This window comes from Filobasidium floriforme (genome assembly GCF_021052385.1).
Source record: "Filobasidium floriforme strain CBS 6241 chromosome Unknown HD553scaffold_1, whole genome shotgun sequence".
NCBI lineage: Eukaryota > Fungi > Basidiomycota > Tremellomycetes > Filobasidiales > Filobasidiaceae > Filobasidium > Filobasidium floriforme.
In genome coordinates, this window is record NW_025763622.1 from 390045 (window position 1) to 415038 (window position 24994).

Here is a 24994-nt window from a genome sequence, read left to right on the forward strand (position 1 = left end):
ACACTCATTTATCTATCTACCACCCTACACAAGTCCTGAAGAAACCACAGGATGCTAGCAACCTAAGACGGCCTAAGGCGCATCATTGCATTTACAGTCACGTATTCACATCTACAGTCGCATATTTGCGTTTACAGACACATGTTTTGGTACATGCTATTCTCTGAGATTGTACATATATTTAGGAGTGCCTACAAGGAGGAATGGGTCATGACTTTTCTCTTCTATGAGGACTCAGACCTCTTATCACTACTGTTATTCCCATTGCCTTTACCTTTCGCTTCATTCCTTTCACCCTTTCACTTCATTCCATTCACCCTTTCTCTTCCCAGCTTTGCACCTTTAAATATCAAGAATCATCAAATAGGACAGTGTTGAGATAACTGCAACATATCCGGTTATAAATTCAGTTGTGAGATTTACTCCTCTCTCATATAAGAGTTGGCTTACTTCACAACTTCATGCTAGCAGATCCACTTCTCTTCCTTATGGCTATGGAGCGAGTTCAACTTACAATTTGAAGGAAGGCTACCAATTGAAGAGGAAGGGCTGGCGTTCAAAGCGGCGGTCAAAGTGGTGGATAATGCAACGATCTAAGCAACAATTGGATAGGAGGTAATCAAGGTGGTAGTTGGAGTGACAATCAAAGCGGTGGTCAATGATACAGGGAGGACAGGCCAATTGCGCAAATCATACCTTTGTAGGGTGTACATTGTAGATGGTGCGTTGTACGTGGTAGATTGTAGATCGTTCATTGTGTGGGGGCCGAGCTGGTATTGGTTTGCAGCAGGTGGAGATGCAGTTGATGTGAATTTGGGTATAGCAAGTGATGAAACGATCATCTCCCATCGTTCTTCTCACCACTTGCCCTCCTTCTCAAAATTCATTCTTATATAGCAGACCGAGACTTTCCTTTCACCTCTCAATGTACTGCCTTGATTCCATGCACGCGATATTTGCCTGCTGTTGGCTCTTACATGCACATGAGAACTAGTATCTTAGTCCCGGGACAAGCCTTTCTACACTTGTTAGTGCGTCTCTTGTACTTCTCCATAGAAGCAGGAGGAGATACTGCTTGGTAACAAGCAACTGTCACATGCTCCATAGTTTCACATTACATACTTTGTAGACTGTACAATGCACTTTGTACTTTGTACCCTATACCTTGGACATTGTGCTGTATTTTCATGATCCTAGCAATTCCAAGCAATCACAAATCACAAAATGATTCCATCTCTGTCTTGAATTGAGAACTGAATCTACCAAGGTTGCATACCATACCAATTTGCAACAACTTTGGGTCTATCTACAACAATTGGTTGACGTGTGATTGGGAAGCGCAAAGGTAACAAGACTACCGAAGACAATTTAATAAATGTACCAGCTCTTTTTATGATTCAACGCATGACATAGGAGACAAATTGTTGTTTCCAAACCATCTGACCTCACCGTCTATACCAGAGTCAACAGGTACAAGGACATATATTGAAATTGATCATTGCCAAACGGATGTCTGCTTACCCAAAAGATAGACACGCCGATTGGGACAAGGAACAGTAGACATACTGAACTTGGGGAAGACAAGAGTCATATTAAGAAGCAACGAAAGATAATACCTAAGAGAGAGAGAGAGAAAATGAACCCATACATGGTACAGATGACACATTGGCGATCCAAAGACATTTGAGGATGAACCATCCATATTTCCCACCTTGCCCAAATATGACAGACAGATTGCAACAAGAGAAGAACGTAAGACAGACTTAGCATGAATTGGTCATGTGACAGGGCTTGGGGAACAGTACAGCAATCTAGGTGAAGTCAGATACAATGTACCTCTCACGTTCTGTCCTACCTTGCTTTTATAACAGGAGGAACAAGCGTAATATTCATAGTCAGATGGGATAGCAGAATGTTTGTAACCATGCTACAAGTTGGCCACATCAGATGAAGTGTGTTGGATGGTGCAAGTAAGCAGTTGCCCTCCCTCACCCCATATGGTCTGGTGCACCGGCCATCTCCTCCATTGGATCAATCGACTCTCATAACCTGTATTGAGAGGCGCATTGCTATATGGATCTGGCATAGCCTCATGGGAAAGAAGCCGGCGGAACAATCCGAAGTCTGCGTGTTACCTCCCAGTCAGACTGTGGATCCTCATTCAGACAGCTGGTACTCTTTGTGGCGCTGCAGGCATGTTGCTTCATTCAGTGAGCATCACCATGCTTGGTCAACAATCACATGCCCATGTTGACGCTGACTTTTGCTCTCCTCAAATTGTAAGTTGGAACCCCTGACCTATTTTCCCATTACAAGAAACAATTGGTCGTGTTGGGGCGCTAAAGATCATCACAAGACACTTTCCAGAATTTGGTCGGTAAAGAGCCCTGGAAGAATGCAAACGGGCTGACTTGGGCAGACACAGGACTCTGTTTCATTGCGTACATGGTATTAGAATGCCTTGCTTGGCAATCGAATGTGGAAGGTCAGTCCAATGACAGATGCGTAGTGACTCTCAGTCTCTCAGTTTGACTGATCCAATACTACTGGTTGCATCAGCAATGTGGGCCTGCACTCCAATCAGCAAAACATTGACTGTCGAGTCTTGGTGGATGTCAATCAAGGGCGGAATGCTGAGTCACAAGCCAAGCCCTCTGGTTCAGAGTTTCATTTTACAAGCAGGCACCCTAGCAAAAGCCCTTGGTTATCTAGGCACATCATAGGGACAGGTAGAGTATGCTGCGGCCACAAAGAAGCAGTGTACAAAGTGACATGAAGTCGTTGTACATGTATCAGAGAGTCGATCACATCACTCCAACCCACTTCATGAACATTCCATACGGCCCAAAGCGTCATCACCTTGAGCAGACCACACTCAATGGATTCTCATGCAGATTTATGTTTCCCAGCCAGCCAGTGTTCGCCTGGTGAGAAGGCTGAGAAGGCTAACCAATGGCCAAGACAGGAGTGGGGGGAGAGCAGAGGTCGTTGGCGGTGATGGTGTGGGGAAAGACTTAGACAAAAGCATATGGATGAAAATGGGGTTGGCAGTTCTGCCATTAAGAAAGAATCTTGAAAGAAAAACTTGCTTCAATCCTCATAACCTGATCGTCAATCCTGACAACAGAACAACTCTTCCGGGTTGATCAAGGATAAATTCTTGTGACCAGACTAACGACTCTAGTCAATAAACAAGTGACTTGCATGACTTGACGTCATAATGTGTCTTACCTGGTGTATATGCGCAACCCGACGAAAAACTCACACCAAGTTCCTCTGCAATCCCGTCCAGTCAAGTTGAACCACTTCCTCCCTTGTGCTTACTGGCTGTTGGATAATGTTACAGATCTCCAGGAGACCAATCATCTTCCTATATACCTAGATAGTCGCCTCTCGGAGCTTCGATAATCCTCACAGCTCAAGGAAGCGGGATGATGTGACCTGATTGAATGAGATGCAAAGCGCTGCAAACAAGAGTGTCACAAAGGACCACCGCTCAGAGGTCTTGCCGAGGCGGGTCCTAGTTAGAAAGAGGGTGACGATGCAAGAGAGGGTGAGGGTAACGATGCAAGGGACGGCAAGGACAACAATGCAAGCAAGGGCAAGGTGATGGTGCAAGAGGCTCTTCTGGTCATGAACATTAGAAGTGGATGTGTTATACAAACAGATTAATAAATGCATAATCTGGACACAAGCGAGTCTTGTATATATTCATGCTGCCCTAATGGTTTTACACCCAATATCAAATAACACCTATGCCCTCTCCTTCCCCTTGTCGTTCCTCCCCTGCTTCCCCTTCTCCTTTCTGTCCTGCTTTGCCTTCCATTCCTTTTTCGCCTTCCCATCCTTCTCCGCCTTCTCGTCCTGCTGCACCTCCTTGACCATAGAGGCCGCAATCTATTTTGGAATAGAGGTACTCTGTAACCTTGCACCAGCTAGCGGTTTGGTAGGAAAGGTGACCGAAGGAATGACAAACTACAACATAGCCAAATGCTCTAGCTTGTCCTGCATGGCCTGGTGTTCCAAGTAAGCCATGGGAGTTCCTGCTGATGAGCCATTTCCTCATGGCTCTCCAGATCCCTGGCTGCAGCTCCATCACCATCCAATACAGCCAGCCCATCCAACACGCACAGAACAATATGCTTCCATCTGTCTTCCTGCGGCTTGTCATGAGGTCTCGCGACTCCTCTGACATGAGGGGCAGGGTTTGACAGGTTGAAGAGATATTCCACCATTCAGATAGGGTACAAGCAGCAAGGTAGCATGAAGGCTTTGATGAAACTCGGTGTCTAGAGGGATATTAGTCAAAAGGTTGTGAGGATGATGGTGATAACAATGATATTGGCTTTGATCGGCAGCTCAAGAGAAGGTCCGTGACAAATATGTGATGCTCTCTCTTCTTTGTCCACAGGTACTTAAGACAGTTGATGTCTTTGACTGTATCCAGCTTCTTCAAGCTTGCATGACCACTCTAGGTGTTTTTATTGATTTGTTAATCAGCTGAAGGAGTGTAGTGGCTGGCATACATTGTAGACCAGGGTCACAGCAATGTATAAAGAGGCGGTCACCTACCTGAGGCGTCTTCCCTAAGTAATTTGCTCCTGATGTCAATCTTGACTCCTGACAAGCTGACCGTCAGCAAGCCAGCTGTGACTTGGCGGGTCCTGGACATGCTTGAGCAAGCGATGATATATGAATGAGGGGCCTAGGTGGAGCAGGTGTGTATAGTATACGTGTCAATAAAGCTGCCTGGTATTTACGGTGTTGGTGTTGTTGATCTACAGATTATTGATCATTATAACACTATTCAGGCTCAAACTTTTTGTGACAGCCTGCACTCGCTTCTTTGGCCGGAAGTGCTTGACCTAAAGGACCCTTGAACGAGCTAAAGGATAACCGGGCGATTTGCAGCGCTGAAGAACAGAGCTTCAGAGGAAGCGGCGTTATCAGAATGATCATGATGACGCGTCCCATTTTGTGGAGTATCTATCCTGATCATGGCACAGCGTGGCCAAGAATAGCCATTTTAAGGTGGCAGAGTTGAAGAGACTGATTGAAATTGCCAAACAAGTCACAGAACTCAAACTGACAGAACTCAAAACTGACAAACATGCTTCTGGGCTCGAAGACATGGCTCTGAAGAGATCAATTGGCATGAAAGATTGACTGTGGCTTGTTCTGCTGACATCATGATGGATGCGCACAACATGAAGGCCATATCTGCATACACAAGCCGCGGTGGTGGCGTAGACTCTGTCCAGGCATTGATCTGGTATCGCCCTCATTATGAGCGATGTGCCCCGGATGCTCTAGTTGTTGTGAATATCACTTCCAAATAGGTTACTCCCTTGACGCATATTTTACTGCGGTGTTGATGACACAATCACATCTCGAACAAACAAACAATTCCCCGTTCTGGCAGTTTGCGTGACATACAACAAACTTAGACCTCATCCGAGTCCGTCTCGAGTCCGGCGTCTTCCAGATAGGGATTAGGGGCTGTGTCGTTTGTCTTGACAGACTTGAGTGCGTTGTCCTTTGTAGACAGGATAACTGCGCTACGGTCTGCTTTGAACGGCATGATGGTGTGTTCCATACAGGAACATTGAAAGATAATTAGCTGCTGGGTCGATAGTCAAGGGTCCAGTAGCCCTGAACAGGTTGCCAACTACCAGTTGCCAGCCTTTGTATTCACCAAACGGCGCCATGACAATGAATATGTGCTTGTTGTTGCCCCCACTGGTGTGCAAGCCAACCTGAACAAGGAACGACTAGACAACGGCGAATCTCAGGGGATGACAAGTCAATGGCGGAATCTTTGTTTGCCCAGGTGCAGCTGACCTGTAGGTTGTGCACAACCGTCATACCAAAATAAGACATGTTCCCAAAGAAACAAAAACCTGGATCCCAGTCCCTGATCTTGTCGATCGCGGCTTTGTGACGGAATGCGTCTTGTGGTATGATGATGCAAGACATTGGCCACCCTTTGCTGAAATCCCCAGGTACTTTCCAGGAAGCCCATGACCGCAGAGCGACAATACAATGCATTTCCTGATAGGCAAGGGTGGCCTTGTCGAAGGGTAATCTAATAGGCAAAGTGGAAAAGACCACAACAACTCATTCCGTGTAGCTTTTGTATAGCTTCAAAATCGTGATGGCAATGATCGGAAGGAAGTAGAGCCGGCAGGGAATTCGTCAGCACCTCATTGCAAGGACCTACAACAGTCTCTGATTTTCCTGCTCAATAGTAGCGTCTGCTGGCCAAGGTGAAAGCGGGGTCAGCACATGGGTCAAAGTCAACAGGACACATTGTACTGCTATCTTACCTGTGATCCCTAGTAATCAGCTGTATATCTTCAGAACTACTACAAGTTATGGTTCACTTGTGATGCCTAGTAATTGGCTAGAATACACAGGTGTAAAGTAGTCTATGGTAGTATGATTGACAGAAAGGTAATTTTCTAGAGTAGAGGCAAGCAGTGGCGAGTCTGTCAACGTTGAGTAACATGACATTACCGCGAGACGACTTGCTTGCCTTGTTTCCCGCACTGTTCTTGCTGGGGTTTATTAGGGAGGAGGACTAACAGTCTACACCGGGCTAGGTCTAAGGGTAATGGTGTAATATCTGATGAGGTATATACATACAATGAGCCTATTATAATAAGCACCTACAGGAGATGTACAAGTAGACCCTGTGGGGATGTCAAGAGGTGTCTCTGAGGAGGCCTCTGAGGGGGTCTCTTGCGGGAATAGCAATGCGTCATGTGACGGCTATAACAGGGTTTGGCCAACATGTTGGGATCGATAGCCGTGGCATTGGCTCTTTGCTTGTGTGCCCATGTCCTCCAAAGCCGTTCAAACCCCTCGGCTAATTGGGGGACAAAATTGTGAGCTTGCTGGAGGTTTTGGCTGGATCTACCTTAATCCCCGTGATGTGATTACTCCGCAACAGTATCATGACTAGTGTAGGCAAGACTAGTCGCCGACTACTAGTCGCCTGGTTAGTCGCAACTAATTTGACTTTCGCTCGGCCGGAATTAGTCGTCAACTTTGAACGGCTCGAATTAGTCGCGTCCAATATTAGTCGGCGACTATTATACGCCGACTAGACGTCTAATCTTTCATGGTCGTTCCAATCGCAAAGTTCAACATAAGGCAAGGTATTGATATAAAAAGAGGAGACGACGACCAAAACCCGTTATTGTACAACAAACCAACGTAAGACGAACCCTGACTCCCAAAATCAATCGACATCCATGTCGCTCACATCCTCCTCGTCACCGCTGAGCTCAATGACCGTGGTCTTCTTCTTTTTCGGGGCGGCCTTCTTGGCCGACTTGAACGCCCCTCCGACCTTTCGCTCAGTTGTTTTCCTCCCCGGCTGCTTGAAGGAGTCGACAAAGGCCTTCTCCGACAAGAAGTCGTGCTTCATCCAGTCGCCGACACACATCTGTGCCTTGGACGTGTCGGGGTCCAATCGAGTCCTTCGGGACGAGAACATCAACCCGGCTTTCGAGAAAGCCCTCTCGACGTCGACCGAAGTGGCTATATCAATGACGTAGTAAATAATTTAGACGTCTAATTTTTGGTCGCGTTCAGACATCTAGACGTTAAAACTCACCTGGCGTTCCAAGGACATCCAAAGCCATGGACCTTAGTCCACCCAACTTGGGCTGATGAGCCCACCACAGCAAAGCCGAGTCGTTGAACGGCGGGACTTTGACATCGGCCCTGGCCCCGATGATGAACGAATCGAATTCGTCCGGTCCATCGACGGGAGTAGCGGCCGCCTTGTCGATGAGCATATCAAGCTCATCAAACTCCTGTATACAATGCCTCATCAGTATTAGAATCATAGACGATTATATCTATGTCAAGGTTCGAAGTTCAAACGACTAACCATCTGGTCGCCTGGGTCGGCGGCCTTCTGCTCGGGGGCGAGGCGGTAGTGCTTCTCCCACATCTCCCGACCAAGCCGCTTGGCTTCTTCCTGCCACGCCTCGGGCCAACGTGCTCGCTTCATGTAAGCGAGTCGGTATGCCGGATGGAGGACTGGATGGTATGAACGTATAAAAGTTAGACGTCATATGCGTCCAATAATAGTCGTACTAGTCGTTCAACCTGAACTTACGCAAAGCAATCCGGTACAAGACGCTCTCGTCCGTCTTGCTGTAATATCGGTCAAGGAGCAGCTGACCTCTCCTTATGCCGTATTTGACGGCCGCCTTCTCGTCGCCAGGCTGCGACTTCAACTGGTCGAACGAGACAGTGATCGCGTCCATGACAGGGATCACCCCGGCGATGAAGGCCTTGTCGACCTTGGCTTCCGTAGCCGTCGAGAAGCGCTTGGTACAAGCGTTCAAGAGCTGACGTATGTATGGGTATATCAATGACTAGATTTGTAGACGTTTAGATGTTCAAGTAGACTCACCTTCAAGACCGGCTCCAACTGTCTCAAGGCGGTGAACTCGTCCGCCGTCAACCGTTCCTCCTCCGGTTGGTCTTTGACCTCCATGAGGGTATAGAACCTCTTGCTATGTGTGATTGTATTCAAAGGTAGGCGTCCAATATCTATCAATGTCGAGACGACTAGACGACTAGACGGTTAGACGTTTAAACTCACACGACGATCTCGTTCTCGATGCAGGCCTTAATGGTCTCCCACGTCGAGTTCCACCTCGTTTGGACGTCCATGGGGATCTTCCTGGCCCCCGTCTCAATCTTGCGCTCGCTGAAGAGCGCGTCGGCAGCAGCCTCCCATCGTCGTCTCCAAAGCGATCGGCATCTCAATCGCTTTGCCAAAGAGCGGCACTAGACGTCCAAATAATTAGACGTTTGGTAATAATTAAACGTTAGTAGACGTTCAAATCACAAAACATAGAAGATTAAGATTCACCTTATCCAAAGCACTCGCCATGAGAGCTTGGTGCTCTCGGACCTTGGTGGCCACGCCGGTGGCGATCACGTTGGTCTCCTCCTTGGTGATCGTCTTGGGGGTCTCCTTGACACGACCAGCAGCCTTCAAAACCTCGGCGATCTGAGACGGGACGACATGTTGCGTCTGCGGTACTCGTGCCAAGGCGATCTTGTCGAGGATCGGTTGATCGACGACGAAGTCGTGCTCGTCGTGGTCGTCCAAATCGAGGAATTCCTCGATTTCCTCGATCACAGACGCGTCGGCCGCGACGATCTCAGGGTCGAAATCTGGGACCATCTCTTCCCACTTGTCGTCCGACCATTTCGTGCCGGTCGCCCCTTCGATGATCGCCTATAAGTCAAAGGACAGGTCAACTTAACGTGTTCAAAATTAGACGTCTAAACAAGTTAGACGTCTAAAAAAGATCGACTCAAATCTACTAACCCCGACCACCAGATTCAAAACATGTGCGAAACATCGCACACGACCTCCCTCACCAAACCTCTTCCACTCATGCGAAGCCAACTTCTTCACCATCACATCGTTGGCGGAAGCGTTGTCGCAGATCACGGAGATGACCTGGTCTTGAATGCCCCAAGCGCACAGGGACTTGCTCAAAAGATTGGCGAGATAATCACCCGTGTGGGCGGCGTTCGCGCTGTTATTGTTGTGAGTGTCAGTAAAATATTAGACGTCTAGATTTTGACTATCTTGACTCACTCGATAAAGTCGATCAACATCGACCTCGGCGTAATCTCGCTCCCTTCAATCACGTTCCAATGACAATGAACGCCGAGGAACGCTTTGTTTCGACGGTCTGTCCAGCCGTCGACGGCGATATGGAAGGCCCCATCGTGAGCCTTAAAGTGGCCAAGCAGCCTCTTCTCGTTCACTTTGTGAACTTTTGCGAGGTCGCTGGCGACCGTCTTCCTGGACGGGAGGACTGATTTCAACTCGGGATAGGAGCGAGTAAACATCTCCTTAAACTAGACGTACAAAAAGTAGACGTCTAGTCGTCAGCAAATTTGAACGTGCAAAACATGATTGGCGATCAAAATAACTTACACCGGGCTGATCCACTACGCTGAACGAGTGGTTGTTCCTGGAGATCCAGGCGACGATGGCATGCCTCGTCTCCAATTCACGGACCGCCGGGCCCAAAATCGTCGTCGACGCGATTGTGGTCTGTTGCAGACCAGTACCCTTGTCGACGTTGGCCGGATTGGACCTGCAACGATCGGCGTGGTATTCCAAACTGGAACCCGAGCCGGCCAACTCGACCGATTTCAAAATATAATAGGTGCGGCAAAATCTGAACAACAATCACGCAGAGCTAGTCAGTAACAATCAATAGTCGTGAACGTCTAATGTGGTTAGACGTCTAATACAATTAAACGTCTAGACACACTCACCTGCACCGCCACGTCCACCAAATCGACCCCGCCTCCTTGCTCTTCTCCCGAAGCTCATTCGACGTAGCAATGGTAGGTCGAAGATACCGCTTATTGGTATTATTCGCCTTGCCCTTGTCGTACCAGACCTCGCACCATTTGTCGAGGTAGGCCTGGTGGTCCTCGCGGGGAGCCGATGCGTCGGGCTTAGCGACCCCTCTTAATTGTTGTTTGGCTGCTAGTACGATGAAACGTCAAACAGTTTAGCAAAAGGCGTGTTCAAGTACAATCGACTAGTCGCGAAGTGATCCTGAACGTCTAATCGGCTCACCTTGAGCCAAAGCCTTCTCTTGTTTTTCAAGGGTTGTTGGCCCTTTCTTATTCTTCCCCTTTCCTTTACTCGGGGAGTCTACATATATTCAAGAGACCGAAGAAGTTCGGCTTCAGATACGAGACGACAATGTAGACGTCTAAACACAACGCGTCTCAACTCACCTTCCACATCATCCTCTTCGTCTTCCTCATCTTCCTCTTCGTCGTCGTCGTCGGACAGCCTGTGTGACCTAGTCACTCGATCTGTCTCCAGACCAGTCCGCGACCTCTTCGTTCCCCGACTTGACGTTATGGGGGAGCCTTGTATGGACGACCACCCACCGGACTTTTTGGTCGGCGTCGAAGGGAGGCCCGACCTGGAACCGGACGCGCCGGCGCTACTCGAAGCTTCCATCGTGTTCGAGAACGTCGCGTGGTTAGCTTTGACAGTTAATCCACACGTCCAGAAGAGGATGTCTATGTTCTAGAAGTTGTTGTAAGATTGTATGGAGCAAGACGTGTAAAGGTAGTTTGACTAGGGTGCATGACTAGTCTTTCGATGATGACGAGTCGCGAGTCGGATTGTTGTTTTCGCGGAAGCAAAACAAATTAGACGGTCGAACCTTCTCACGCGTTCAAACTAGAACACTATCTTCGACCGACGATGACAGTCGACATGACATTCAAACGTATGCAGACGGCATCTCATACGCTGTTTGTATTTGAAAGGAACCACTGTGCGGATGTAGGAAACGATTCAACGGAGTTGTTGTTGACATGACGATCAGACGACTGCGCGCGACTAGTCGGCACTGGATTGAAGCTTGGCATATTAGACGTAGTCGTGGTCGTCAAGCCACTAGTCGGCGACTAATTTTAGACGGACGACTAGTGGTCGCCGACTAAAAACGGCGACTATTATACGGCGACTACCCTAGTTGGCGACTACAACTGCCTGCACTATTCATGACAATGCCAGCAGAGACCTTGTCACTTTTTCATTTGGATTCCTCAAGATATGTTCACGCGGTTCTTGTCAGTCTTAACCTCAAGGTCTGCAGTGGTTGGGTCGAGTGAGTAGGAGGATATGAGGATATGCAACCGTGAGGCTCACCTGGCTGATGTACAGAGAGAGTTGTGTGTGGCCGTCCCTGAAACACCTTTTTCATGATACGGTGAAGCTTGTCTTGACTGGGAGCAGGCTCAGAGGGGATTTGGTCAAAATATTTTGTATGCATGATCGATGGCGACAGTCTTGCTTGGGAGTGCAGGCTCGTCGGCCATCGTCTTGCAAACCTTTCTGGAAGGCTGTGAGCACCGTGGTGGTGTTTGAAGCGAAGGTACTGGCGGTGCCATGGATTGAGGCGGTTCCAAGACCATCTCTAACTGGGCCTAAAGGAAGCAGGTCAGCCAATTTCCAAGAGAACACAACCAACCGCAAGCTTACTTTTGTGGGCTTGTTATAACCACCATCCTCGTGTAACTCTCTTCCATTCTTCTCGAGCACGCCAAGGGCCTCCAGGATAGTGTATCGCTCCGCTACCTGAATACATACCTTGAGAATGTCTTGACAAGGTACCTGACCAAAGCCAAGTTTCACCTCCCAATTCCCACCCCACAACATATCATCTTGTTGTTAGGCGTCGAGAAGGCTCCAGGGAAGACCGGCTCGATGTATACCTGTGAGGACATATCCGGGAGTAATGTAGAACGTAGGACTAGGGTATATAGATGTAATAACAGATGAAAGACTATATACTACAATGCTGATACAAAGTGGTACAATACGATATGCTCCTTGAACAACTCCGCCGGAGTTGGTACGACTCGAGTCCGGCGTACGCGCGCGTCGCTATAACAGGATCCCCCCGTTACGGGCGAGCTCCGAACGCCCTAGGCATCGCCGTACTCCTCGAAAGCAGGTTTCGGCTTGTTTGGGTATCGTCGATGATAATCCAGCACCGCTTGGTCGTCATGGTGGAAGTCCTCCGGATGTACCCACTCGTTATACTCATCCTCGTAACCTTCCCACCGCACCAGATATTGGGTACGCGTCTGACGTCCCCGCTTCCTGCTCCGCGAATCTACGATCTCAGATACTACCCACTGGGTGTCACCGTTATCCATCACCTCTGGGGGAGGAGGCGGGACCTGTTCCCGCGAGGGCAGCTCGTTCCGCTTGTACGGAATCAGCATTGAGACATGGAACACGGGGTGTACCCGCCGCAGTTGCTCGGGAAGCTCCAACCTTCGCGCCATCTTCGCATCTCCCACGACCTCGGTGATCTTGAAAGGTCCGAGGGTCTTGTAGTCCAACTTCTTGTTTGGACGAACCGTCTTGATGTGGTCCGTAGACAACATCACTTGATCCCCGACCTCCATTCCCTCGTCGGGAACGGGTCGCCTCTTTCTGTTGGCGTATTTCGCCATATCTACCCTTGCTTGCTCCAACGCCCGGAGTACCGACTCGTGGATGTTCGAGAGTCGCTCCCTGAACTCATCCGCGCTTTCATTGGGCACTTCGGCCATCCGGATGGTGAACTTGTGGTCAGTCCCCTCGGAGGCCATGAAAGGCGACATCCCTGTGGCGGAATGCTTGGAGTTGTTGTAGGCGAACTCCGCCAGAGACAACAACTCCGCCCAATCATCCTGCTGGAAGTTCACGTAACTCCGCAGGTACTGTTCCAACGTCGAGTTGCTCCTCTCCGTTTGTCCGTCAGTCTCCGGGTGGTATGCCGTCGAGAACCTTCTCTCGACACCCGCAAAAGCACACACATCCCGCCAGAAGCTAGACATGAACAATGTTCCTCTGTCCGAGATGATCTGATCAGGGAACCCGTGCAACTTGACGTAGTGGGAGAAGAATAACTTCGCCAGGTACGAGGCGTTGTTATCCTTTCGACACGGGATGAAGTGTGCCCGCTTACTGAAGCGGTCGACGATTACCAGGATTGCATCCTGGCCCAATGACTCGGGGAGGTCCGTGATGTGGTCCCAAGTGATAGACGACCACGGCTTCCTCGCCGCAGGTAGAGGGGCCAATTCTCCGATCGGCTTTTGTCGGGGACGGCGGTTCTTCTGGCACGTCAAGCACGAGGCCACGTAGTTGCCTACCCAGTCTCTCATTCGGGGCCAATAAAAGTCTCTCGAGAGGAGGTCCTCCGTTTTGTCTCGCCCGTAGTGCCCCGCGAGCTTGCCGTCGTGAACGTACTTCATCAGTCGGACCCTTACCGACTCCACATCAGGGACGTACAGGAGTCCCTTGTAGATTAGGAACCCCTCGCCATCCTTCTTGTAGGGACCCTGCTCGTTGGGCTCCCTCTCCATCTTCTCCAAGATGGCCTTGACTACTTCGTCCGCCTCGTAACCTTGCAACAGGTCTCTCCGGAGGTCCTCGCCGGGAATTGGCAGGGTACCGTTGATCTGTAGATGCGGAGGAATCTCCCGCGCTGTAGCCGAGAGATTCATGGGCCGTAGCATCGTCTCGGTCTGTCTTGGTTCGCTCTCTTCTAGGAGCTCCTCTTTCCGACTCAAGGCGTCGGCCTTACCGTTCATCACCCCCGGCTTGTACTCCAGGGTGTAGCTCAGACTGTTCAACAGCTGAGACCATCTTGCCTGTCGCCTCGACAGTAACTTCTCCGTTCGGAAGTACTCGAGGTTCTTGTGATCGGTAAAGATCCGAATAGGGTGAGGTCCCTCCAGGTAGTGTCGCCATATCTTGCAGGCGTAGACGATGGCCAGCATCTCTCTGTCGTGAACGTCGTAGTTCCGCTCTGCGGGAGTTAACGACTTTGACATGAACGCTACTGGTCGGAGTTTTCCGTCCGAACCTCTCTGCGACATCACTGCTCCAATCGCTCCGGCCGAGGCATCCGTTTCTAACGTTACCTCTGCATCTTCCTGGAAATGCGCCAGTATAGGCGCCTGCGTGAACGCCTTCTTCAGCGTTACGAACGCAGTCTCTGCGGATTCGTTCCACCGAAACCGCACTCCTTTCTTCAGGAGCTTTGTCATCCCCTGTATCTTCTGGGAGTAGTTCGTGATGAACCTCCGATAGTAGTTGGCGAAACCTAGGAACGACTGTAGTCCCTTCAGGTTTCGAGGCGCCGCCCATTGTTCTATGGACGACACCTTGGAGGGGTTCATCTTTACCCCTCTCGGAGACACGTCGTATCCAAGGAACTCCGTGTCTGTTGTGTGGAACTCACACTTCTCTGCTTTGGCGTACAGCCCATTTTCTTGTAGCCTTCGCAGCACCTCCTTCACGTGTCTCTCGTGCGTAGTCTCGTCGGGAGAGAACACGAGGATGTCGTCCAGGTACACTACGACGGACTCGTCCAGAAGGTCCCTGAACACATGGTTCATCCACCTTTGGAACGTCGCCGGAGCGTTCGTCAACCCGAACGGCATCACCAGACACTCAAACAGTCCGTATCTAGTACGGAAAGCTGTCTTCCATTCGTCCCCTTCCTTTACTCGTAACAAGTTGTACGCTCCTCGGAGGTCCAACTTGGTATAGACCTTCGCTGTCGTTAACTTATCGAGCGTCTCGGAAATCAGCGGTAACGGGGTCCGATCCTTTGTGGTAATGGCGTTCAAACGCCGGTAGTCAATACAGAGCCTGAGCTCTCCTCCCTTCTTTGGGACAAACAATACGGGACTTGCGGCGGGTGACGTTGAAGCCCTGATAAAACCTTTATCAAGGTTCTCCTTGATCCAGCGCTTCAATTCGGCGCTCTCCTTTTCGGAGTGGTTGTAGAGTTTTCCGAAGGGGGGTACTTTCCCTTCCTCTACGTCGATCGAGTGATCGAAGTCTCTATGTGCCGGCAACTCGTCGGCCTTGGTCTTGGAGAACGCTCCGAGGAAAGCGTGATACTTCTCCGGTACCACCTTCCGTAACGTCTCCATATATTCGGGAGGGTCCAGGTCTCCCGGGAAACTCTCCGCTGGCTTGTCGTCCCAATCCCATAAGTCGGGACGCCTCACCCTCTCTTCTTCTTCATCATTGGCCTTGAGGTAGGCCACTACTAGTTCTTCGGTGACCCCTCCTTTGATTCGGTCCGTCGAACGTAACTCCTTCTCCTCTGCTTCGTAATCCACGGGGGAGTATACTATTTCTTTTGCTGGTGTACATCCGTTCTGGACGCACTTATCTTCGAACGCTACTGCGCTCATTTCCCAGTCAATTCGGGGGTTGTGCTCCTTCAACCATGGTAGGCCGAGCACCGTTGTGAAAGTTCCGAGGCTACATACGTAGAAGTACGCCGTTTCGGTATGTCTACCGATACGTAGTCTAGCTTGTACCCGGTGTGTAACTGCACCGGAAGAGATCTCTCTCCCATCAATGACCAGGAGTGGTCGGGGTCGTTCTAAAGGAATGAGGTCGAATCCGTGTTGCTCGACGAATTCGGTGTCTATAAACAAACTGGTCGCTCCTGAGTCGATCATCAAGACCGTCTCCGTCGGAGTACCATTCGGGTAGAAGGTGCCGGTGACCGTAATATGAGCCTCCGGCCGAGAGGGAGAACCTATGCTGCTCAGCACCAACGGTTCTCCAGTTGCTACGTTCAAGTCATTACCCGGGGAACTCGGATGATCTGTTATTCTGTTAGGCGTCGAGAAGGCTCCAGGGAAGACCGGCTCGATGTATACCTGTGAGGACATATCCGGGAGTAATGTAGAACGTAGGACTAGGGTATATAGATGTAATAACAGATGAAAGACTATATACTACAATGCTGATACAAAGTGGTACAATACGATATGCTCCTTGAACAACTCCGCCGGAGTTGGTACGACTCGAGTCCGGCGTACGCGCGCGTCGCTATAACACTTGTATTGCAATCTGAGATCTCTGAAGGGATTACTCTGCTTGTTCTTGTCCAGAAATTTGACGGGATGAGTGTCCTTGTATTTAACATGAGCCACTCTATCAAGATCCTCCTTGAGCACTTGGTGATAGACAGAATCCACCACCATGGTATTGGTGGAGAGGCCTAGAGCTAGCTCTCCAGCACATTGAGGCTAGCCATGACAGTGTCCTTGTGTGACTCGACTCTGGCTACATAGTCTTCAACAGATTGGAGAGCCGGCAAATCTACTACATATGTGGTGACAAGAACATCGTGTACAACTTTGCGTCTGGATTGGCCTTGGCCGATATTGACTGTTGAAAATTGGCATGCTATGACATCATAGGTAATGCTCAAGGCACAATCTTCAGCACAAAGGGTCAACATGTGACCAGGATCACATGTTGTGACTGGAGACACACTTATGTGACTGGAGTCACACTTGTGCAACCGCAGACTCACTTATGCGACTGGTGTCGCATATTGGTAATGTCATTGTGACTGGTGGCGCAATATGTGTCTAGAGGCACAATTGTGCTACCACTCCAGTTGCAAGTTCACTATGGGACATGCTTATCAGAAGAGTATATATAGCAAACCATTTGTGTCTGATTTCAATCCCAAATCACATTTAGCAGATCAACATACCAGCCAAATTTTGACTGATGAATTGTTGCTCAAACCTCCTAGGCAAAGGCTACAGTTTGACTAGCACTAGACAAAGCACAATGCTTGGTGGAAGAGCTCTAACTAAGAAACAACATATACATTATAGAGTAGAACTAAATCAGAAGTTCTACCCAGTCATCACATGAAGGAGCTGGTTGATTGCAGCCTCACCCAAATCTTGAGTTGTTTGAAAAACATTCCGATTAGACTATGGGTCCCAAGTCTCTTCATTCCAACTCAGCAAATAAGCAGAATTTTTAAGAGCCCGGAGAGGTCCACCAGATAGACTGTAAATCTCACAGATATCATGTTAACCCGGAAACAAGCAGTATGACCTTTGATTTTTTTCTCACCCATGAGATAGGTGTTGCAGTTTGAAGTAGTGTTTTGTACTGTACAAGAAAAAATGTTTGATTGACCACTGAGCTACAAATTGCTTCTGACCCGTAAAAACTGAACAAATGATGGGGATGAGCAGCGTCGGGGTCGAGATGCTCCTCTGAGCGGGACCTGTAGCCTAGACAAATTGTATTGACTGTATAACAGATAAAGCATCATCTAATACAGGTAGTAGGAATAGATCTCTAAATCAACCATTTGCTTTGGTGCTCCTTGAGGGCCTGTTACGGGTGGACCCAAAACTGGGCCTCCCACACCTGTGTATGGTGTGCCAACCCAATGTGTCACCACAATCAATATCTCTATTGTGTCTTCTTGTTGAGGTGTGACAACACAGAGACCCCTTAAAATCCCCCCTTGAGGATACTCATTGAGTATTCCTGTTGAGAATGCCCGCTGAGGATACACACCTGGGCACCGGCTCTTTCCCTTTCCTGCCTTGTAGCTGGGCAAAAACAATGCCAGGAGACACAAATTGAAACCACATTCAAGGGGGGGAGGGGGGGGGGGGGGTAAGCCCTGACCTGTACCTTTTTCAAAATAGTATATATAGCTGGCCGTTCCAGCCTAATTATACATTCCCTTCCTTGTTCTCTCTTCTTTCCCAAAAATTATTATTATATGTGACATCCCTGACCTGAGCCACTCAACCACCTCTCACTATCCAAAACTGGAGCTTTTGTCCAGCCTTTCACTGTCAGGAAGGGCACCAAGTAGTGATGGCCATGGTCATGGAACAGAAGGTCATGACTGTCTTCTGACCGCCTGTTTTGACCGTCTTGACCGTCTTAAAAGGTCAAACGTGATTGTCCTTGATCATTTTAGAAGGTCAAACAGACGATCATGGTCACAGATTTTTAGGCTCAAAAGATGACGTCTGTTTGAAGACGATCACGTCATCGTTTTGATCGTTGCCATTACTAGCACCAAGCACTTCCTGTTTAGTATCTCTGCCTCAGTGTGATGTCCACTGACACTTGTCACCTAGGCCAGCCCTCCGCTACCACTAGGCCCGACCACAACAGGGGTGTTGCATGAAGCAAAGTGGAAAGCTCCTTTGGCAGTCATCCCCGTCAGACGCCTCTAGCACCACCAGTTGAGGCGCATCTGCCCTGGTGAATTCCTGTATGACCCTCTTACCTGCTTATACGTCTCAACATGTACAGGAGTGTCTTGCCCTGAGCCTTGAGTCAAGCTCTGAATCCCGCGTCAAGCCGTTATAGAGTTCCCCAACAGTTCCATCCAAATCACCCTGTTGCCCTGGAGCTATCTATTGCTGAGCAATAAGGTAGTCGTTATTGTGTTCCGTAGAGGTTGCTATAACATTGTCTCTCTTGCCTAAATTGCCTAAAGAACCCTGTCGCTTCGTTACTATTGCTCGACAACAGCCAATCCTATGGTGGATCTCAATAGGGTTGTCATACGACTTGTAAAGAAGACTTCTACACCGCTCCAACAAGACAGTGATCTGCTTCAAATATCGTTGATTCTCTTACATGAGCATCTTCTGGATTTGTTGTTGGTACCTGATCACTCTCTTGATCTATACTGGAGCTCCAACCCACCTGCAATTGTTTGTTCTCATGCCTGTTCTACACTGCAGCATTACACGGCTGTTTTTAGATCTGATGATTTTTATTGTCCTGTTTTTGTAATGTGAAACCCGCTAATTAGTCCCACTGGAATGTCACCAGGTTGCAGATCAAAAATTTTGGGCAAATTGACCCTCATTTTGTGCGCATGGGTCAATGTCCACCCCACCTGTCACTCACTCTGCCAGATCAGGCAATAATGTTATGGCCAGATAACATGCAAATATGTTGTTCTGCCATTGACCACCCCTTCCTTCCATTGGCCACCTTGATGTTGCTATGTCATATTCGCCAGCCAAATTTGTGGGTCTCACTTAGTAAAAGGCCAGTCACTTCCCTTTGGGGGACCCCTCTTTTTGTTTCCTTCAGTAGACCACCCTTAATATACTTCACCACCAAAATTCGCCCTTGATCGTATCTTAACACTTTCATTCATCCTTATTGTTTCCCATAGAAATCACTGTATAAGTCATGTAAACTACTCTAAAACAATTGAAGGTAAGTAGTTTCGCTGTTCTATAGGCGTAGGGGCGACTCGTGCATTCGTCTAGTCACGTGACAACCCTGCAGGGATTACCCCAAACAGCTAAATCACTTTGCGCCCGTTCAATAACCTGGCCTTGTTGCAGTCAAGAGCTTACATCTGCAACAGGAAACCACCCCCTTCCCTGCACCCCCGCTCCACCCCGTCCTGCAAGTCAGTAGGATGCGGTAGATGCGTATCAGCAAGGAAACTTAAGGGTACATTTGCAACATCGCAAAGTGTCTATTATACGTCTAGAATAGGCCCAAAAGGGAAAGTGGCTAGTTTGATATGCCAACGCCAGTGAGATGTTAGCACTTACGTATCGCTCAGACCACACGACTTTCCGTCTCATTGTAGTCGCCAAGAATCGACGCTCAAGACCTGATATTTTGTGTCTACAATTTTGGTCTCGTGCTACCTGCTTCTTGCTGGGGTTTGCTAGGAAATTTGGCTACGCTAGAACCAAGTCAAGAGTTTGATTTGGACGATGGAGCAGTCTTTTGGCCCTCTACTACAGAGTGAGAAGTCTGAGGTCAAAGTAGACACATTCTTGCTCGCGGATGGTTTACTTTCAAACCCTTGCATGATTTTGATTGCCGCCAAATTTTGCTAACAGTTTACTAGCACAACATAGCACTCTGAAGAATAGACGTATAATAGCCAGTTGATTGCAAACATAACCTAACAGTTTATATGGGGTCAGGTCTTAGGGGTAATGGTGTAATCACTCATGTAGTACATACATACAATTTGTGGCTGACATGAACAAGAGGGACAGGACAGCTTTGTACAACATCGAACAGTCTACTTCATAGCCTAAGAAACGAGTCTTTGCAGATCCTGTGACAGCAGAGCTGAAAATGTGAATCATGGAAAGAACCAGTAAAGCAATACTGGTTTGATCAAGCAAGCAAGAAGAATTCGTTGGTGACTTTGATATGCCTCTGACAGACAGTCTTGTCACAATGATAGGAGGGGGGGGTGGGAAGATTGTGATCTTGACTGAGAGTCTCAGTCCTCATCTTTGCAATTGCAGGGACAAGCTGTGATCCCTAGTAATTAGCTCTATATCTTCAGAACCACTACAAGTTATGCCTCACCTGTGATCCCTAGTAATTAGCTAGAGAACACAGGTGTAAAGTAGTCTATGGGAGTATGAATGATAGAGAGGTGATTATCTAGAGTAGGGGGGAATAGAGGCGAGTAGAGGTGAGTTGCGTCGACATCGAGTCGCGCGACACAAGCTGGTCGTCAAAGAACCCGTTGGTCTGCACGTTGGTAGTAGCCGGAGGCTTTCTTTCCTCACGGCTTTCTTTCCTCACTCAGGATGACCTTGACACTCTGCACCAATGCACATCAATGGGTAACAACAAAGCTTGCGTATCATTGCCGGTTGAAGTCTTTGAGGGGTTCGTCCTTGAGCCAACAAAAATGCATTGCAGCAGGAGTTTCCAACTCAGACTGGGCACCTTTGGATTTGATACCCAGTGTGGATCAAGCTGACTCTTGGGCGAGAGATTAGTAACTCTCACAACTGGACTTATAACTGGATATGTTGCAGTCATCTCAACACTGTCCTACTGGATGATTCTTGATGACTTTTGCTTGTTATTGTTATAGCCATCCGCGGTACGACTATCACGTACATCCGAACGGGTATTCCGCCAGCAGCTCCAGCGGAGCAGGTACTTATACAATACGATAGGTTATGTCTGACTACTATGATCACTATTGTAATATGTGATTCATCTGCTATCACACCCATTTATTCATCTACTACCCCACGCAAGTCCCGGAGAACACACAGGATGCTGGCAACCTAACAGTTATCCAACAAGGGTAGCTAGTCCTTGTTGATGTTGAAAAGTGCAAAGCTGGAAAGGGAAGGGGTGAAAGGGATGAAGGGAAAGGTAAAGGTGATGGGAACGAACCTAGGGATGAGAAGTCTGAATCCCCTTTGAAGAAGAGAAAGGGATGTCTTTCCTCCTTCTCGGAACTCCTGTATTTGCATGATTTGTCTGTTGGTATGGATAGAAGAGTTGTGACTACTGAAATAACAGATGTGTGATTGGGTTGCAAAGGTGTAATTCTAGACACAAAATATGACTTGTATTTTGTTATGGCGGAGGTCGCTAATCAAGATAGGTCCTAAGTCGTAAGGCGTAGGGTGCTTAAGGTAGTTTGCAGGTAGTTGGGAGAATGTTGCAAGTTTGCTTAGATGAAGCGGGTTCGGGTAAGGGATACAAATCCAAAGATATATGGATAAGGAAGATGAACGTGAATGGCAAGTCCATCCTTGTTAGGGTTTATATTCATCAACTTACTGTTTGACTTATCAATCAACTTATTCAACATCAGGGCAAATCATTCTACCAATACATCAATGACTTATTCCAGAGGACTTGTCAGGAATCCAAGATGAATTTACTGGTCCTGGATTGACATATAAACCTCTCGCAACACCACAAAATCAACCAACCGACTTTTGAACTTCACTTGAATCACATATACCTACATATAACAACCCTATTTGGCATCTCAATTAGTCTTTACCGCTGCCAGTTACCATACTGTGCACCTCCATTTGGTCTTATGCCATGTATCCTCCATCTGTTGCATATCTCTCCCCATCCCTTTACAACAATCAGCAGCAGTTCAAGCTTGACAAGGCAATCTTGACTGGCATGCACATTGCATCACACCTTCCCCGTCTTTATTGTGAAGTAACAGCTAGATCCACTAAGGTTGGTTACTTGATGTACCTAGGCAATAGTAATGGTGTGTTACTAGAGCTTATCTTGTCTTGTTGGATGCATCAATGTGTTATAGGTATCACGTGACGCACCGGACGTGCTGTACGCGATTCCCGTAGGCAACTCCCGCCAGGGGTACTTTTCGGTATAATTGTGTTGATGTAGAACTAGTACCTCTGTAATAGCTCTACATCCGTTATCACATTTAGATGTCTACCCATACTTTGCCTCATTCCTGCGTCCCGTCAGCCTGTCCAGGGGATTCCCCATTGGGGGTGGCTCCTGGCCTTTACACAATGTATAAGGCTTGCCAGCAAGCCTGAATAGTAACACACGGGACTAGAAGGTACGGGTAGGGTAATGACTGTAATAACGGATGTCTAACTAATACAAGGTGCTAGTTAGACATCTTTGAACACACGTTCTAATAGGTCTCCAAGAGGGTCTCCGAGAGAGTCTCCAAACGGACCTCTGTACGAGGTGAAAATCTACATCCCGCGTATGTACGACGTGCGTACCACTGATGCCTATAATACAATGTCAAGTAGTACATGAAAGAAAGAGGGGATTGAAATCAGACCCAAATGGTCTGCTATACATATTTTTCTGGGACGGGGCAAATGGTGGCAAAGTTGAACAATCTCATTGTTTGGTAGTTGAACAAGCTTGGATGTTTGGTGGTTGAATAAGTTTGGTAATTTATTTCACATTCTATCCTTCTTGTTCACTGCCTTTTGCTTCCTTTTTGCTTCCTGTTGTTTACTTTGTGGTTGAGACTGCCTTCATGTGCTGATGACAAATACTCACATGCCTTTTTCCAAAACAAGTGACAGAGTGCCATTGGGATTCAAGATTAGCATTCCTGGTGAAGATGTGTTGGCTTTTCAGCAATAGAGACAATGTTCCTTGGACTTGAGTAGAAGATCAGTATACCTGCTGATGTAGGTTTGTATATTGCTTGACTGAGTTGGTAATGAAGGATCTTGACATAAAGGCCACCAAAGTCGGGGCGAAGACGGTTGTGATGCTAGACATTCCATCAATGGGATTGCGAAGAAGAAATTTCACTTGGCAAGCCAAACTGAAGAAGGCTCAAGACAGGTTGGCTGGATTGCAGAAGAAGGAAGCAAAGCTGACACCAAGCAAGGCGAAGAAAGAGGAAGTGACGTTGGCGTCAGATTAAGCAGGTCAATCCGTCCTCAGTCTTCTCAAGCCTCTGATCTCTGTTGTACCTTCAAGCGATATGATCAGATGCTATGCCATCTGGCAAAGGAGACGGGAGGTGTGGAAGGCGTCATGACCGCCTCTACATCGACGGAGAGCAAGTCCTGATCATCACTTTGAATAACCATGTCGTCCTTGCAACTCTCGGATGTCACCTCTTGATGCTGTTCCCGCTGGATCATCCCTGCCAAGGTCTTACTCGTTGATATGGATACTTGATGCTGGCTCTGAAATAGTGGGATTGTGCGGTTCAAAGCGGGATTCCATAGATTTGCACAATCACGCGCATCTAGCAAATGCAGCGCGCAGCAGGCGGACTTATGATGCGCGACTAGTAGTTGAGTATACTGCGCCAGTTGTTGCAACTCGTGAAAAACAGATATTTACGTGTGGCCGCACAGCCAAACCAGTCTCAAGGACACTGGGGAACAATCTTAGTTCAGATTGATATTTAATATGGTTCGAATTATTGCTAGACTACATGGAGCTGTAAGACATGGTCATGGAGGTCTATATCTGTTCAGTTTCAGCAGATTGCACCAGCACTGATGGAGCATTGAGGATTGGAAGTTGGAAGACTCATCTTCAAATGAATGTGTCTCCGTGCGGCTACGTGATGTATGTTTACGCGTGCAAGGAAGGTGATATTCAGTCAAATTTGACCTTACCTTTCATGCCATAGAGGTCAAACAACCTAGCTGCTGATAGTCTAAACTACACAGAGATGGTGGTAGCAGAGCAGAGACACAGTATCAGTTGATATGAAGGCCTTCTTAACAATACTGATGGATCTGTGTAAGCTCAAAGATGAGGTCTTCTTTGTGATGTAAGTGTTTTTTGCGTGAAGCTGTGTATTATGTGTTCAAAATCAAGTTGCTACAAACGGCCCGGTATAGTTGAGACACGGGGAACAAAGAGGTGGAGAGAGGGTTATGTTTCTTTGTTCTGCCGTGACCCACATTCAAGAACAATACGAGTCACCATATCTATCTGTACTGGGTCACCATCTGTACTTGGTCGGTAACCCAGTACCAATGCATTATCATCGGAACGACCTACAATAAGCAACCTGTGCGTGCTGCATACATGACGAGCTGAACTGGCCGTTGCCAAGATAGTCCTACCGCCATTTGATCCCCGGTAATCACAATCGACTTCAGCTTTTCTACTTCTCACCGCCAGCCTCGTCACCGATTCGATTAGAGCTTCCCTTGCTCTCCTTCTTTCTCCCACCGTATCCGTCCTAGTCATTCCTTTGACTGCAACTCTCTCATCTTCCTTACCATTGCCCTCCAACTTCTCACCAACGGCTCTTCTGTAGGATGGGCTATGGAAAGTTACGAGCCCTCTTCAGGGGCG